At 41.5% G+C, this 16755-nt stretch overlaps 1 long non-coding RNA gene across 2 annotated transcripts in view; it reads left to right on the forward strand.

Moving 5' to 3' along the window:
• The window catches only part of LOC141918883 (uncharacterized), a 33701-nt gene extending 22531 nt beyond the window's left edge, over positions 1-11170 (forward strand). For both annotated transcript variants that reach the window (XR_012621821.1, XR_012621822.1), the window contains exons 3-4: positions 8509-8621; positions 11104-11170. This is a non-coding gene — a long non-coding RNA (uncharacterized LOC141918883). The remainder of the gene's footprint in view (positions 1-8508; positions 8622-11103) is intronic.
• Positions 11171-16755: the final 5585 nt, after the last annotated feature.

Consider the following 16755-nt stretch of genomic DNA (forward strand, 5'->3'; position numbering starts at 1 on the left):
TGTCTTGAATAGTCTGATGGCAGCATGTTGCAATATAGAGAGGAGGCTGTGGGCTGCTGACTGCCTGAACCACAGGGACTGAGAAGAAGGTGGTCAGGAGGAGGCTTGACCCAGCTGAGCTCTATTGGGAGCTACAGCTCATGTTGGGGCCTCCCATGTTAGGGGGATTAAGAAAAGCGGTAATTGCTATTGTGACCTTGAAGGGCTGGAATATCCTTTGTGACAAAGTAGAACAAGACCTTTCATTTGGATGTGAATGTAGCAGGGTGTAACAAACAAAACAAACCACAGCAATTTAATTAATTTTTAGGGTTTGTTTTGTTTTGTTGTTTGTTTAGGTTTTTTAAAAATAAAATAACTGTGCTCAGTAAGGATAGACTGAATTAGATGGTTTGCATGCCTTAATAATTTGTCACTTGAGAGTCACTTTTGAATCAGGATTGACAAGGAAAGAGCTCTCTGACACTGTCCCATATGGACCAGTCAGAAACAGGTTTTGTTGGTGTAGATTGTTTGGCACCAGGGGCAGGAAAAATCTCTGTCTCAGGCACTCTTAGAGGCACAGGCTTTGCTTAGATCTGGTATCATACTAAAATGTGGAAATGACCTAAGATCTTCTTTTCTGTTTTTGCAGTGCAGCATTTGTAAAATAGCATCTGTTAGAAGGTGCTTTAGACAAAAATGTGAACACAACCATGAATAACAGGAGGGAATCATTAATAGCAGCTGTGGTGACTTCTCAGGAGGAATCTCCAAAGCCACATGTCCATCCCTGATCAATTCCAAATCAATTGGCAATCATAAAAACGGTCCCAGGCAGCATTTTGCAAAGTAGCTGGCACTGTTGTTTCCACTTTGAGTGCTCATCCCCACCCAGGAGGGTAGCTCTGAAGCCCTCCTTGCAAGATTCAGGTTGAGTAGGAAACCATATGGTGCACAACACAGTTATTTAGCAAATGTCAGTCCTTTTGTTTTGTGGTAAACTATCTTGATTTTCCTGGCTCAAATGAACTCTTTAGCAAAACTGGATCTGTAGATTTGTTTTCTAAGCTGGCTCAGCTCCCTAAATGGCGTCAGAGACTAGCCGCGGTGGTGGAGGTGAGGGCCAGGCAGCACTGTCCAAGGCCTCATACTCTACTGCTCCGTGTGAAGAACAATATCTCTTTCTTGTACCCATGCCCAGGCTAATTTTATTAACATTTGTGTTCACTTTCCTCTCTGGGCACCTACACAATCAAGTCATTAATTAGAGAGTCAAAAAAACCCCCATGAAACATAATTTCAATTTTGAGGAAGTTCTTCAAACCCTGTAAACCTTCAGGAGGATTATACCTAGTATGGTCCTCATTACCTGGAAAACCCAGTGCTTGGCAAAGGCAAACATTTTTCAATAGCTTCACTTTGCAGGAGAGGGAACTGGAGCACAGAAAAATGATGTAAATTAACCAACACTGCAAGGAGGTTTAATGGGAAGGCTTCGATTTTGTTTTGATTTTTTTGATTCTCAGTCTGATTATTTGTTCACTGTCAGGTAGCAAAAGATTTCTACATTTCCAGAGAGAAATGCATTGCTTTAGGCTGAGCAAAACCCCAGAACACAACTCTATTAAGAGCCCTGGGCTGTATGATGGGGGAGCAGGTGTATTTTGCTGTCAAATTTGCAATTAATAATAATAATAAAACCAATAATAAACCCCCCTATTTTGTTTCTTATTCTACTTCCCTTGAACTTACTATTTTAAAAGCTCTTACTGATTTCAAAAGCAATTCAACCTGGGCCTGTGATGGGCTCAGTCATGGCTCTGATGAGCGAGGAAACTCTGGGACGCAGATTGGAGATGTGTGGCGATGAGCAGCTACTTCCAAGAAGCAGACATTCAGCTAATGAATGTTTCCAAGTGCAACAGGGGAAGCAGGTTGCCCAAGAGAAACAAAATATGTATTTCTCCAGCATTTGCTGGGTCTTTGGCTCACCCCAGACTCGGCATGTTTGGGGAACAGTGACCCTTCTTGCCATTACCAGCTCTGGGTATTCCTTGCTTAGTCAGTACAGAAGATTTCCTGCCCATGACTGTGTCTGTAAGAGTGCTAAGTGGGGAGGGTGCATCACAAAAAGGCCTTTGGTACTGTTACCCCACTCTAGTGCACTCAAAACACAGTTTCAATACAGATTCAGGTTTTACTGAATCCACCAGATTAAGTACATCTGGATGAATGTTATAAAAAACAACCTGTAAACCCGGTCTGGAAGAAGGTTTGGTGGTTGGGGAGTGGTCAGAGATGAGCAAGGTTGATGGATGGGAAGTATTCAAATGAGTAGAAATTTAGGAACCAGGTAGGTTCAAACCCAGTGCCATGCAGGACTCTCTGGGAGACAACTGACAGGTCACCTGACCTCCCTGGACACTAATAAACCAAACTGTAAATTTGTTTACAAGCTGAAAACAAGATGCTGCATCTGGGAGACCTGGCTCAGGCAAAAATCCTTAACTCCCATTTGCAGGGTTTTTGTGTCCTTCTCTGAGCAGTGCTGATCTGACCACCAATCACAGCAGACGAAATTAAAATGATCTTTGGAAATAAGTTTGACTTGGATGTTTTTCCTTATTTTTTCCTTATTAAATATTATTCTGATTAGTTTTGAAAGAGAAAAGTATGGGCTGAATTACTGTCTTAACATAGACCAAAACTCCAAGGAGCAAACAAATTGTTCATTTTCCAGAGAAAACTTTTAACACCTTTGTTCTAAATCAGGATGGGATTGCAATAGTCAGACCTAGATGTCTGCAGAGAGGTTCCTGCAGAGACTTCTGCCCTCAGTGGCAATTGCTAGGCAATATTTATCACCAGTAAAACCCTGCAAACAACAGCAACATGTCAGATCATGCTTTTGTAAATAATTTGTCCTATCAGCTTTTTATCTTCCTATCTAGTTTTGGTACTTGGTAGAAAAATCAGCTGCCTGATTCTGACACTCTACTTTGTTTCCTCCTCCCACTGTACTTGCCATCTCAGCTTTCAGCCCACTGGGGTCAAAACACCTTTGGGATGGTGGTGGGCTGCAGATGGTGCTGCAAGAAACTGCTGAAACCCCACACTAATTGTGGGCTGTGCACAGAAGACCTGACAGGGAATAGGAACAAGCACAGTCCTGAGAGGGACTGTTTCCAAATCTGCTCATTCACCATGTGACAAGGTATGCAAGCCATGCTGCAAAAGAAGGTGCTGATACAGGGCTATTTCTGTGCTGGTGTGTCTGTGACTGTAATCTCTTAGTCATGATACTTTGGGCAAGTGTCAGGGGGAGCCTTAGAGTATTTCATCTGTATGTACAAATCACATGAATGTGGGTTTTTCAGACCAGATGTTGATATTATATAGTGCTGAGCAAACCTCATGTGCATGTTTTCTGTTTCACTTTCTGAGTCTTGGGATGAATAAAGTGAAAATATGGTATTAATCTGAATACAGAAATCACTTCTCACTCATGCTCTTTCTTCAACATTGAAGCTATGAAATTAACTAATCAACTATATTATTAGCTAATTGTCATACTTTGGGGACATATTTGCACAAGACGGGTCTTTTCTCCCTTCTAGTTGTCAGAAGAACTAGACAATTTTGAAAATAAAAGCTACATGAAATATTTTACTTTGTTTTCCAATTTACTCATATTTTCTTCAAAATGGGGAAAAAAAAAAGAATTCTCAAACATTTGTAAAGTTGGTAGAGAAAGATGTCTGTGTATGGTGGTGAACTGAACAGTACAGCTAAAGTTAGTGGAGTCACAGTTGCATAAAGTCTGTGAGTGAATGGAATCAATCCCTGTATCTTTGGAATTCTTACAGCTCAGACATTTATGGCAATTAAAATACAAATGAAGTAAAGAAATAAATGTTTTGGGCAAACAAACTTTATGGGAGGATTATAAGCCAAGCAAACAATGCTGTAAAGCAGATTCTAAACTGGAATCGTTGAACGTCCTTTATAAAACATCACGATCTTCATTATTCTAATCCATCAAAATTTGATAATGGGACTACATTTTTACAAAGCAAAGCAATTGCTACCCCCTAATTATGTATGGATCTGCTTGTCTAAAAAATATCCCAACCTGGTAGAAATAGAGCCTGCAGTTAAAAAAAGTTAGTTTTTGTCAAAAGCTATTTCATTGTCATAATTATTATTATACCGGTTTAAAACAAATTAGTAGACGTTTTTGAAATTGCATACCCTTTTATTTACATCAAACCCAACATTGTGCATGTGCTGATTTTTCATGCTGGGAAATAAGTGTATTTTATCAGATGGCAGCCACTGACTTTACTCTGAATCTTTCCAGCTTCAGCCCAGTTGTTCCAGAACTATAGAGAATAGTGATTCCCTGAAAAAATGTGGGCTGTAATCAAAAGAAGGGTCTTTTCTTTGGGAACGATGACTAACTCATTCATATTTCTTTATTTTTTCTGATTTTAGGCATTGATCTAGGAACCCAGTGGAGCATATACTGAAATCCCACCCTTACCTAGAAAAATATTTAAATATGGCACCTTTCTCAGGAAATACAGGCACTGCATTCAATTCATTAGATGAATTACTGATTTCTCCAGTAGAGAGTGGGTATGACACTCAGTGGAAGGAGGAATGCTGAAGCATTACTTCCTTTCACGTGACTTAAACATGTGCTTAAATTTAAACACATGCTTAAATAACCTTTCTGCATAAGGATGCTTTCCTGACTCTCGACCTTAATTACAAGCATATTTTTGGCAGCTGTTTATGTTTCAGATGCGACTGAGTGCCTTTGCTTTGCAGGACTGACTTCTTCAAAGACAGTAAAATGGCACAGAGATATGTGTAAACACCAACTCCTCCAGCAGTGGAGGAGTCCATACTTTTGCAAAGGCACATATTTTGGTAGGAAGAACATGTCCTGCTTGCAGGATTTCAAAAATCTAGTTTACCTCAAAGACTGGCTCCTTGCAAAACAGTGCATTTAATGGTGCAAGCATGAAATGATCAAACCAATTTATATGGAGCCATTTCTTTTAATGCATGGGAGTTTAAGCCAAACAAAACCTATCCTGAATTAATTGATCATTGGAAGTATCCACAATCAAATTTTGCAGCTGTAGATCCAAATAGTTGTTGACTCCTTTCCGATGGAAAGGGAAACAGATGGAAAACACTCTTTATATTCAGATGATTTAAGAAAACTCTTCACAATTTCAGCTAACAACAAACAAAAGAGGTAAACTGTACCAGTGAAGGCAACAGCCCACCCACAATAAACTGTTCAAATCAGATATGGTATAGTCAGTGTCCACACAGGTTTCATAGTACTGTAACCATTTGTCCTGCAAAGCTGAAGTAATTTATTTATAAATTATTACCATGATGACACTGCAGTATATTGTACAATGTTTGGATTTATACATCAGATTGCAAAGCACTGAAGCTGTAGGTATATTTCTAATTATCTCAGAGGGGCTGAGACCCTATCTAATCCCTACTTCAAGTTTACTTCAAGATGGTATTAATTAGGGGGCTTCACGGGAAAGGAATTGCTGCATTTCCTGGTGGTTATGCTGAGCAATAGGAACTCATTTCCCTTTCCAGGAAAATCTGTGAATTTGGTTGAAGTGAAAGGTTTATGCCTAGCAGGTGTTGCTTTTAAAACAGCATGGCTCACAAAAGTCACTGAGGTTGAAATGATGGACTGTTTTTCTTGTTCTTCCTACCCCAGTCAGTGACGGTGCAGGAAGCCAAGAGCCCTCTTTCCTTCCAGGCAGGGTCCACCTTCTGAGTATGGATGGCCACAGCTGACCTGCTCACTTGAAGCTCACTTTGTAATCAGCAGGCAGGCACAGTGCATCTTTCTTGAAAAAGTAATCTCAAGTAGATCAGCTGCCTGGTGCCCAAAAAGTGCAGAAGTGACTTAACTGAGGGGTATCCACTGCAAATAAATACTGCAAGGCCAAAAGCCAAAGAGTTTATTGGCCTGGCAATGAGTTACTGCATGAACAGGAAACACTCTTGCATTGTTAACAATATGTTTAACAGTTATTGCAGGTTCTCCGCCATTTGAATGAGAAGAGAAAAAAGTGGAGAAATGACACAGGCACAGCTGAGACATTGAGCTCACCAAATGATTATCTGAGTAATGTGGGTGCATGTTTTTGTCTCTCTCCCTGATTTCAGCTCTGTCCTTTGTCCCAGAAATATACTTGCCTTAATCCTTTTCTGTGCCTTTCACCCCTTTTCCCTGAAGCTAGAAATGCTGGGCTAGCATGCTGATCCTGTGCCCCAACAGTCCTGAACCTCCTGGTACAGTGAAGGTTCTCTGTCATCTCCTCAGCCGTCTCATCAACTTTCCTTGATGATGGTACCACTGCTCTTTTGGGTCCCTTCAGAAGAGGAGGAAAACATTGCTGCTTCTGTGTCTGTCAGCTCCCCATGTTTTGTCAGGACACAGGTCTCCATTCAGTGAGTTTAGCTGCTGAGCTGGCTCTGCTCTGGGGAGTGGTTTCCACAGTGCCAGTCATGAGCATGGGTGCAACTGTGGCAGTTGGGACAGGAGCCTGTGGGAAGGCCACTGCCTGTGTTACCAGAGGTGAGACATGTTCCTGGAAGTGGGTGACAGTTAGAAGGGCTTGGGTTGCCCCAGAGTAGGGAAATGGTTTTGTCTTCCTTCAGACCTCCAGAGAATATAGGTGGTCGTCCCCAGGCAGAGATGTGCAAATTGCCTGGCTGAGTACCATGGAGCATCCCGGGTGCACACCCACATGATCTCCTCCTCGGTGTCTGGTGTGGACAGGGTGCCCCTTCTCCACCTGTGGTCAGCCAGAATCTCTTGGACTTCATCTATCCCTCTTTACTGCTTCAGTGACAGGTTAGCTAAGTCACAGATAGTTTTCAGTGGAGCTAGTTATGTTTCAGCTCTTACCAGGCTACTTTGAATTTTTAAATAGAACGAGATATAACACAGAAAAATTTAAAACTATTACTATTTCTGAGGGAGTGGCTCTATTAATGGCAATGAATGCTGATCCTCATATCACCCCAGTGATGGCTGCTCGTCAGCAGCTCGCTTTCGTCTGAGGGGTCAGCAGAAATGCCTGTAATTGTGATCAGCTTCATATTCTGTTGTTACAGCAGTCCTGGACTTCCCTGTTGCTGGTCCTGTGATTATGCATACAGTGATTAAGCAGCTAAAGGGGAAGTTCACTCTTCAGGTTAAGCCCTGGGCTGGAGGGTCGTGCTGGTGTCTGCACCACATGCAAGTCCTGTGACCTCAGGAAAGCAACTTACTACCTACATCTCCATTTTCCCACTGAGAGTATTATTTTAATTTTGCCTCACTGGGGTGTTGAGCATATTCTTTAAGCAGCTGGCATTATGGCAATGCAAACATTGTTGAAGGATTCTTATGAATATGGATCTCATCACAGCTGTTTGGACTTCATCTCTTCTCTGTGGTGGGCTGACTCCCAAATAAAGTGTAGTTATTGTCCTTATTAAGCATTGCACCCTATCTGCTTTTTGTCTGGCACTGAATAAAAAGGCTTAGCGAGATGTAAACAACAGCAGGACTTTTTTTCCAAAGAGCCACATTCAAACAAAACAATGATGCACTGAAATTTTAAGACGAGTGTGTTTATACTGCAGCTTAGGTGATAGCAAGGGGAATGGCTTTGCTTAAATAAAACAACCTCAAAAAAATCTTAAATTCCATGAGCCATTGCAGATGGTATCTCTCAGTACTTCTGACAGGACTCCAATGACCAGAGGTTTGAGGCAGATTTGCCAAGCCTTTCCCTTACAATGAGTTTCTCCCGGAAAACTGGAAGGCTTATATAAACTGAAAACTTGGTTTGAAAATATTTAGGTTTTTAAATAGAGAAAACTCAAAGTGATTGGGGCAGACAGAATACGAGGGAAAAAATGGCAAAATGGAAAGGTTTGTATTCAGTCCCCTTCCCAGACCATGATGGCCCTTCCAGCCAGTCCCTGCTCCCAGTCGGCTCAGTGGCTTTGCTGGTAGCAGGAATTTTGGCTCAGTCCCTCTGTCCTGAGGCCCAGCTGTCGTTCCGTGTCCCTTGGCATTCCCTGTCCCTTGCTGACATCTGGTGCTCACACCTTCCCTCTCCTGCCTCTGCCCCACAGGGCCCCTGGAGAAGGAGAAGGTGGCTACATCCTCCCTTCCAGCTCTCATGTATCCATCTGTGAAGAGCTGCAGCTAGCATGCTACCAAGAGTGAGCAAAGGAAACATGTGCCCCATGCAGTGGCTCCCCTGCTCTGTCTGTTACCGTATCCAAATATTTTCCATGTTCTTCAGTTCTGTGCACACACAGTCCTTTCCCAAAGGTGCAGGACAGTCCTTCAGGACTTCCTTTAACAAAGAGTTTTGGTTAGTTTGTTGGTTGCTGGTTTTGTTTGCTTGTTTGTTTTAAAATTCCTGCATGCTGAGGTTTCAATACTGATTGAATATAAACATGTCTTGGCAGATCTTCAACTAATCTAAGTAGCCAGGGCTCTACGGACATTGGCGGACATGGACAAGTCACCACATCTGAAGATAAATACTAGAGGCTGCATCCTGCTGACACAGAAGACAATGGTAAACCTCCTGCTGACTTCATAAGAAGCAGGATCTGACATTTAGTGTAGTATCTGGAGAGGTTTGCTTATGTAGACTCAGGAAAACTTACAATAACGTACATTTCATTCTTTCCTATGTGTGTCCAAATGTGAGGTCACTTGTTCAATTACAACCCTATTCTTATTCTATTGGGTAATGAGGGGAAAACAAAAGAGAGTTTGCATTTGCTTATAGCACTGCATTTTTCCCCAAAGCTAACACAATGGCACTAGGACTTTTTTCTCTCAAGAAAATGTACCAAGCCAACAGGAAAAAAAAGGCCCAAAACTGAATAGTTGTAAAATGTTATTGAAAGGATTCATAATAGGTTCCAAAGGGGTTTATTGAATGGCTTTAGGAAAGCCTAATTCTTTACAATAATTTTTGAGGTGAACATGTATTTAATTATATTTCAATAGGGTTTAAAGACCTCCTGTTATTATCATTGTTTGGTGAAAAGCTCCTATGCTTTTTCAAATGTACCTCTTAATTCAAATCTTTTCCTGCAATTTGATTTTGAGAATGAAACTTTTCTAATGCTGATTACTATTTCTGTGAATCTCAGGCACGTACAAGAAGAAGGTATTAGAAGGATTTTATTTTGATGACCTATCAGTTGCTAAAAAGTTTTAAATGACAGTGAGTGTCAAATGATGCAATTAGGCTGGATAAAAGTCTGAAGGCTGTCTGTACAAGCCCTTGAATGTTGTACGGCAAGTCTGATTGAAGCAGGATGTCATCACAAATTCATGTGAAGTTGAGGTAACTGGAAAATGCTGGAAAGATGTAGGGAAGAGAGGTGCAATGAAGGGAGCCATGGTGAGCGGTGATGGAGCAGGGCACTGGGGTCCCTCACTTCTCTCTTTACCAGAATAACCAAATCCAGGCTGGGTTTAGCTCTCACTTTCTGGCCTCTGCTCCCAGTTCTGCAGTGTCTTGGCTCCATTTCACAGTCTGTCCTGTCCCACAATACTTGTGGAGTTGCATGGCATGACATTTAAAATTTGGACCTAGGCTTATTAAATACAGGAGAGCAATGGATGGTGAAGCACCTCTAAGGACCCAAATGGATTGTTACTTCCTGCCTAAGAGCAGGCTCTCTTAGCTGTCAGCCTTCATTTCTTTTGACAAAACCTAAATACCTGTTTTTCTCTTCTCTTACACACTAACGAATCCTACCACCAACGTACCACCACTTCTAGTGAAAACAAAGTGGCTTGCAGGGGTTACATACCTATAATCTCACTGTATGAATATAAAAGGATTACTTTCCATTTGTTATCTAGGATCCCTTCAGGCCAGGACACAGCTGGGTTGTCTCAGCTATGCACCATAAGAAGGTTGCTGTAGCAAACCCTTCAGCTAAATATATGAGTGCACAGCATACTTGTCTGGCTTTTGTAACGAGGATTAGCATGTCTAATTGAGAAACATTACCTGTTGTTCAGTCTCAGGCTGGAGTCTAAGAGTCATTCCAGCTATGCTTGACTCCCTTTCTCATATTCATGTCTAAAGAAAACTGGCTATTGCAAAATCCTACTGCAGGAGGTTCCCTTGTGCAAAAAAGAAGGATAGTTCCTTACAGGAATTGCCAAATGATTGTATCCCAACCTCAAGTATGTTGCTCCCTTGGCTCAGCTTCTCTGCCCAGTTTAGCAGAGACTCTGACCCCGGAGATTTTCCACTGCAATTGCCAAAGCAATTTGAGAGTGGAATATTTTGCAAATGTTTTGTGACAATTTGAACTTTTTGTAAGAACAGCAACTAGTACATTTTCTTTGGATTAATGACTACTGTGCTTGTTGTATCTTTATTGTTAATTTAACTAGTTCCTTTTGAGTCCTTTGTACTTACAGAATGTATATAATTTATTCTTGTCCCTGCCCAGAGGCAACTGCTATGTATATCAGATAAAGTACAACACAATGAGGACACAGTGAACAATGCAAAGTTAAAATTATCAGTATAAAATTGTGGCTGTTGCTTCTGTCATAAGATTTTCATCAGTTTGTACAGTTTGTCATGTTAGCCAAGAAATGGAAATGGAGTTGACAAGTCAAGTCAAAAGCAGCACACTCTGAGATGTGAAACAAAAAGTGCTTTTTAACATAGCCTTAATCTTTAAACTAGTGTTCATTTGTGGATAGTTTGCTGCAAGTTGTAATGTACCTAGGTCTTTCATCCACCTCATTTTATTCAGCTTCAACTGTGTATTAAGGCCAGTTCCTGGGATGAGAAAATAGTTTGCCTTTAGTCCTTTGACTGCATTAGTATATTTTATTTTCACTCATTGTTTTTGGTTTTGGTCAGACTAACTCAACAACATACAAAGTGAGATGCCCTAGCCAGGTTTTGGGAAAACCAAAGAGATATCTGATGGTCACATCTTTCTCTCAGACTGTTTTTGTTTTTGTTTTTTTTTTTTTCCAGGCTGTTAAAGTCTTTCCTTTGTGTTTTGCAGATATATTTTACATTCCTCTGATATGTGGAAATGTGTCTGAACCTCTTCACTATTGGGGCATTTTGGGGCAGCTACCAGGTTAGTACCATATTACCTAGTTTTGACAATGATATTTGACTGAAAGCGCCACGTTAAGAAATGAACTAATGTATGGCCCTGTTCCCAGTACAAAAGCTAGTTGTCAACCATATGCAACGAGAGTCCTGACTGCCCTTAAAAGTTCCTATTTTTCCATTTTTGTCCCCTCAAATCCTCTTGGCATTTCAAAAGTTCTTTTGATTCACTTGTGAATACAATGGCCTTTTATTTGCCTACACCTTGATTATAATGGAGTTTGCTGGAGTGGTTAAAGGATCCCTCCCCAGGGCATTTGTCATTCCCATACTCCAGACAATGTTTGCACAAGTTCCCTTTCATCCTCTTTCCCATTATCTGTGATTTCTGCAACACTGAGATCTCTTGCACAAGAACATCACTGGTACAAAAACACAATGTATCATTTTGAAAGGCATCTCTGTCATCTCCTAATTGCATGCTTATATTTGGGAAAGGCTCTTGGCATTTTTCTTGGAAGCCAATATCCTCCTGTAGAGCCAGTACCATCCCTGGCATCAGTCTGACATCAGAGTCCATGGCCTTCCATTGGTGACTCTTTGCTGTGTGCACACACATGCACCTGCTGTCTGTGTGAGCATGCTTAATACCACTTCTGAAACTTTTTAAAAGGCATACTCATTTTATGCAGATTAATGCAGAGTTCATCACATTAAAATAGTTACTAGAGTTGGGGTACAAGACAGCTCTCAGAACCTGAAGATCTGCCTGGGACATCCTTTGATCCCCAGCACTTTACAACCTGCAGATCTCAGGTTGAGCTGATGCAACATGAGTTGACCTTCTATTGTTCTCCTGTTACATGGCCCCCTTTTTTCGAATTAAATGCAATGGAAGTAGGCACTGCTCTCCCTTCAGTTCCCAAGAAGGCTGTTAGGATGCTGAGCTGCATCCCCCCTAGGAGGAGGAGGCTGTCCCCGAGGGCTTCAAGCCTCATACACACAGCAGAACTGCAGCTCCTGCTGGACAGGCAGAGATTGGCAGTGCTCTTTGGTAGCAACCAAACTTCCTGCTATTCAAAAGGGCCTATTATTTCTGACTAAATTTGAAGTGAGAAGGCTGAAGTCTCCAGAAACAAAATCAACTCCCAGAGCTGAATTGCCGTGTTACTGAACTCCAGGGTCTTGTGAAGGGGGACTCTGATTCCTATAGAGCTGGACTTGCTTTGTGCTGCAACTCTGGCCATTAATCGGACAGACTCCTGGGCACAGCAGTTTAAGAGGAAAAGGTTGTCTTTTAATAACGGTGTGTGAAGAGAGTTTTCCCAATTAATAGATTCCAAGACTATTAAACCTTTTCTTCAGTTTTTTGGCAGCTCTGATAACCTGGATCTATCTGTCTCCTCTCCCAGCAGCCTCTTTTCTTACCGCTGTAAAGCAATGAGTATTTCCAGTCTGGTTTAGGTTTCTGATTTCAGCTAAAGTATACATGTGTGTACACTGTCATTTCAGTGGGGATCTTTTGTGGTGCTTTGCTGTGCTTGAAGTATTTGGCATTTCAGTCAAAGGCTGTTCCCATGTGATGATCAGGGCCGCTCAGTGGTCAAGGAGCCCTCCAGTGCCAAAACCTGAGTGTAGGATGCTTTAGATGTTTGATGCTCTCTATTGTGAAATCTCACACTTAATATACGATGATGTTTACACGCAAAGTAAAGCTGTTTGGTTTAAAAAGAGAAGAAAAAGATCCTCACAACTGCATGATGTTCTGACTTGGTCTTGCATGACCTACTGTGCTCTGCAGGCCTGGACTGGCACTGGCAGTTGCTGCTCCACGAGAGTGGGAGATGTGTCCCCCACCCGCCGGCCTCACGTCCTCTCCTCAGCACAGCCCTAGCAGAGCTCATGGTGCTCAGGGCTGGCACAGCTCTGAGTTGTTTCTTGCTGCCTCGGTGTTGTCATTTTATGGCCTTCAGGCTGTAATATAACATCATTTCACGTGTCTCTGGCCCTTCTCAGATTTCCAGCTGTGCTATGTGATAGTGGGTTTCAGGAACCAATCTGTTTGCACAGGTCCCTGTCTATGGAGGCAGAGGAGGATTTCCTCTGGATGACACAGACTGTGTGGGAGGGACAATGGAAGCAGCTGACCTGCTGTGCCTCAATAGCAGCAGGCAACTTCTACAGATGTAGAACTCTCTTAGATTTCCTTACTAAAGGCTAAACTAAAAACCTCAAAATAATATAAAGCACTTAAAAGTTAAACATTCACTCACTTCTGGGTAAAAGCTGCTGTAAGGGCATAACCCAGTGTTACTGTCTTACTGTTGTATACTACACAGTGCTGCTATTCCATCACAGCATGTAGCACCTGTAAAACACTGCAGTGGGAATAAAGGCTCTGCGCCCCCAGGCAGCCTCCTATAGAAGGCTATAATTCAGTGGCATTGCAGCTGCAATGTAGCAACTGCTGGGAATAACTGGAGCTAAAAGCTTCCAAAGGTCTTGCTTGCAGCAGGGTCACATCATTAGCCTCATCCACCCTAGCCACAGTGGGCGAGCATTGAACCAAAGCCAGCCAGGTGTTTTAAAACCAAGTCCTGGGATCCCTGCCACTTGAAAACTACATTTGGCTGAGTTGGTGGTGAAGGTGTATTGTCATGTTTCATGTCACTCTCAGCTTTATTTAAAGCTGATGATAAACACAGTTAAGTAAGAGAATCCCTCACAAGTGATGGAGGTTCTAGGAATATCAGGCCTTAACTCTTACACAGCCTAGTAAAAAGAGATAGCAAGGCAGACTGGACATTGTGTTTTATATGTAGGATATTAATTATAGTAGGATACTAATTAAAATGTACAGGAGGAGAGTTTCTTAGTGTTGTTGGAATAATAAAACACCACGCTAAACTTAGCAGCTCTCCAAGTAGACATTATGGTTAATAGGCATTATATGTTTTCATATAACTTTCACTTAAATTATATGTATTTCCTTCAGTTGTTCTCTTCATGTATTTAGTCAGGCTTCAAAAGCAGTGATTTTGTTATAAAAGACTCTAAAAACTGTTTGTTTGTTTGTTTGTTTGTTTTTCTGTAAAACTATGACTACCCAGCAGAACTAAAGATGAACAAGAACCAAGGATTTTGGGGTCTGGATAGGTATAAGAACTGAACTTTACCACAGTCTGAGGTTGTCAGATGTGTGCTTTTGGTTTTGGTCTTCAGAGAAATCCAGTGAAAGCCACAAAGTTTAAATCTTTCTTTTTATATTCATAGGCTCAAGGTATCAGACTAGTCATATAATTACATTTCAGGCCAGCCACTGAACACATAAGAAGTACAAATTTTAATCAAAACTTGCCACTATGTAAAGGGAAAACACTAGGCTGTACTTTTATATAGCTGCTTTTTTCATGAAATCGTCAGAAAAGACTGGAGATTTTTGGTTTCAAATGTTCTTCAGTAGTAACTTGAGATATTTTTAAAGAAAACTTGATTTTTTTAGAGGGTACTGGACAATTGACTTCTGAAAACCAGAACATTTATAAATGTTTTATGTTGTGGTGAACACAGTAAATCTCTATTTCCCTTCTAAAATCTCAACCAACGAAAAGAAAATAATCTTGGGCTTGGTTCTGGATTTTGTATATTATCCATGGGCCAGATCCTGCCAGCCTCTCTGTCAAAACATTTATGGACTTTTTGGCCCTAAAAACAACTCTTAATTTTGTAAGAGTTATCTGCAAGGAATCAGCATAATTTACAAAAATACAATTATTATTTCATGTGTTTTTTTATCCCTGGCTCAGTATGCACCAATTTTGTTCTCTTGCCATCTTTCCTTCCCCAGTTGGTGTTCTGGAAGTCTAGCTAAGCTGCTTATAATAATTTTCTCATTCATCAGTCATTTATTCCATTGCTTTCCTTCCTCTCCTGACCCCGATGAGTCGCTTACTTCATACTTTTGTTTTGAAAAATTTCCTTCTGCACAGTAATACCAACCTCCCCTGATCTGTATTTCTGTAGAGACCATATCAGCACTGATTCAAAAAAGCAAGTGCATCAACATAAAAGCTTAGGCTTATCTTCTCCAGTCCAGCTGCTGACCAAAGATTAGTGAATGCTTTTCAGGCCTTTGAAGCCACCGATTCCAGTCCTTTTTCTACCAATGACAAATGGTTACCTCAGAATCAGTATTTCATGGTAGCGCTATTATTTTGGTGAAAGTTGAGCCCATCCTTCTAGTGAGCATATGTTAACTTTATTATGGTATTTTAAGGCAGGCATAAATGCTTGAAATCCATTACGCTGGGAAACCAAAGTGGCAGTCAGGAATCTATGTTATGTTTAGGTACACCTTTCTATGGCCCTTTGTTTCCCTTGTGAAACAGCTCACAGCCTTTATTCTTTGCATCCTCCCAGGATCTGGGGGGGATAGCAAGCAATAGCACTCTGCTACTCCAAAGGGAAGGTAGGTGATTTGCATGAGATCTGGGAAATGCACCAGACCAGGGAATTAAGTCTTAAAAAAGAAAAAACCCAGCTGAACATCAGACCCACAGGACAGACTGTCCTCACTGCACCAAGAAGAGGATGCAGGAGCAGGTGAAAATACAACTTGATCAAATTTTTCTAGTGATGAAGAGCCCAGGGTAATGGTGGGAGGCAGGAGGAGCAGGATGTCCGATGGGGGGGAGTGGTGGCTTACGTTCTCATCCAAGCATATCAACCCTTGAGAGGGTGTGGGAGTTTATTGATGATTTAGGAGATGGGCAAGGTTTGGTGTCTTGGGAAGACGTGGTTCTCCTTCAGCCATCAGTAAAGGGAAGTGTGGAAATGACTAGCATGCCAGTGCCTGACAGCAGGGATTTAGGGAGCCATTAGTTATTGCTCTGACTTGCTGCTTTCCCAAAGGCACCTGTGAGACCAAGCTGACACTTCAAGAACAAAGAAGTATTTGGCACTAGCTGTTCCTTGTGAACACGTTTTATATATTCCTTTTTCACACACTTTGCTTTGTTCTCTTGAGGTTTTGTATTAGCTAAGGTTTTCATCTTTGTTCTCTGCAACAACCAGCAGATGCCTGAGTCCAGGCACTACATGCAGGCTTTTGCCACCATCCCCCTAGACCAAGGATTAAAGCTATTAATGAGATATCTACATTTAAATACTGCAGCTAACCGCTTCAATTCCTGCCTGCTAGCTAGGGAGTTCAGTCAGGCCCTGTTCCTCTGTCAGCTGTCCCATGATCCATCCAAACCATCAGCTTTTCATTGCCCACCTACTCATCTTTGCTGAGATTATCTTGGAGAGGAGATAAGTCTGGTCAGGGACATGAACTTACATGCCTGCTCCACTGCAAGGTCTGCTCCTCTCCATGTTACCACTGGGACTCTTTGCCTGATTTAACCTGTATTTTTGATGCATACAACAGTTTTTAACAGTTTCCTCAAACTCTTTTTCCTTCTGAGGCAGCATAAAGGATCTCTGGCCTTTTTTAATTGTTCTTTTTGTTATTGTTGTTAGCTTTGCCAGTCCTTGAAAGACCTCATTCCCTCTCGAAAACATTGCAGGAAGAATGTAGTGCTGTTTTACAGATAGA

This window comes from Strix aluco, chromosome Z, assembly GCF_031877795.1.
Source record: "Strix aluco isolate bStrAlu1 chromosome Z, bStrAlu1.hap1, whole genome shotgun sequence".
Taxonomy (NCBI): Eukaryota; Metazoa; Chordata; class Aves; order Strigiformes; family Strigidae; genus Strix; species Strix aluco.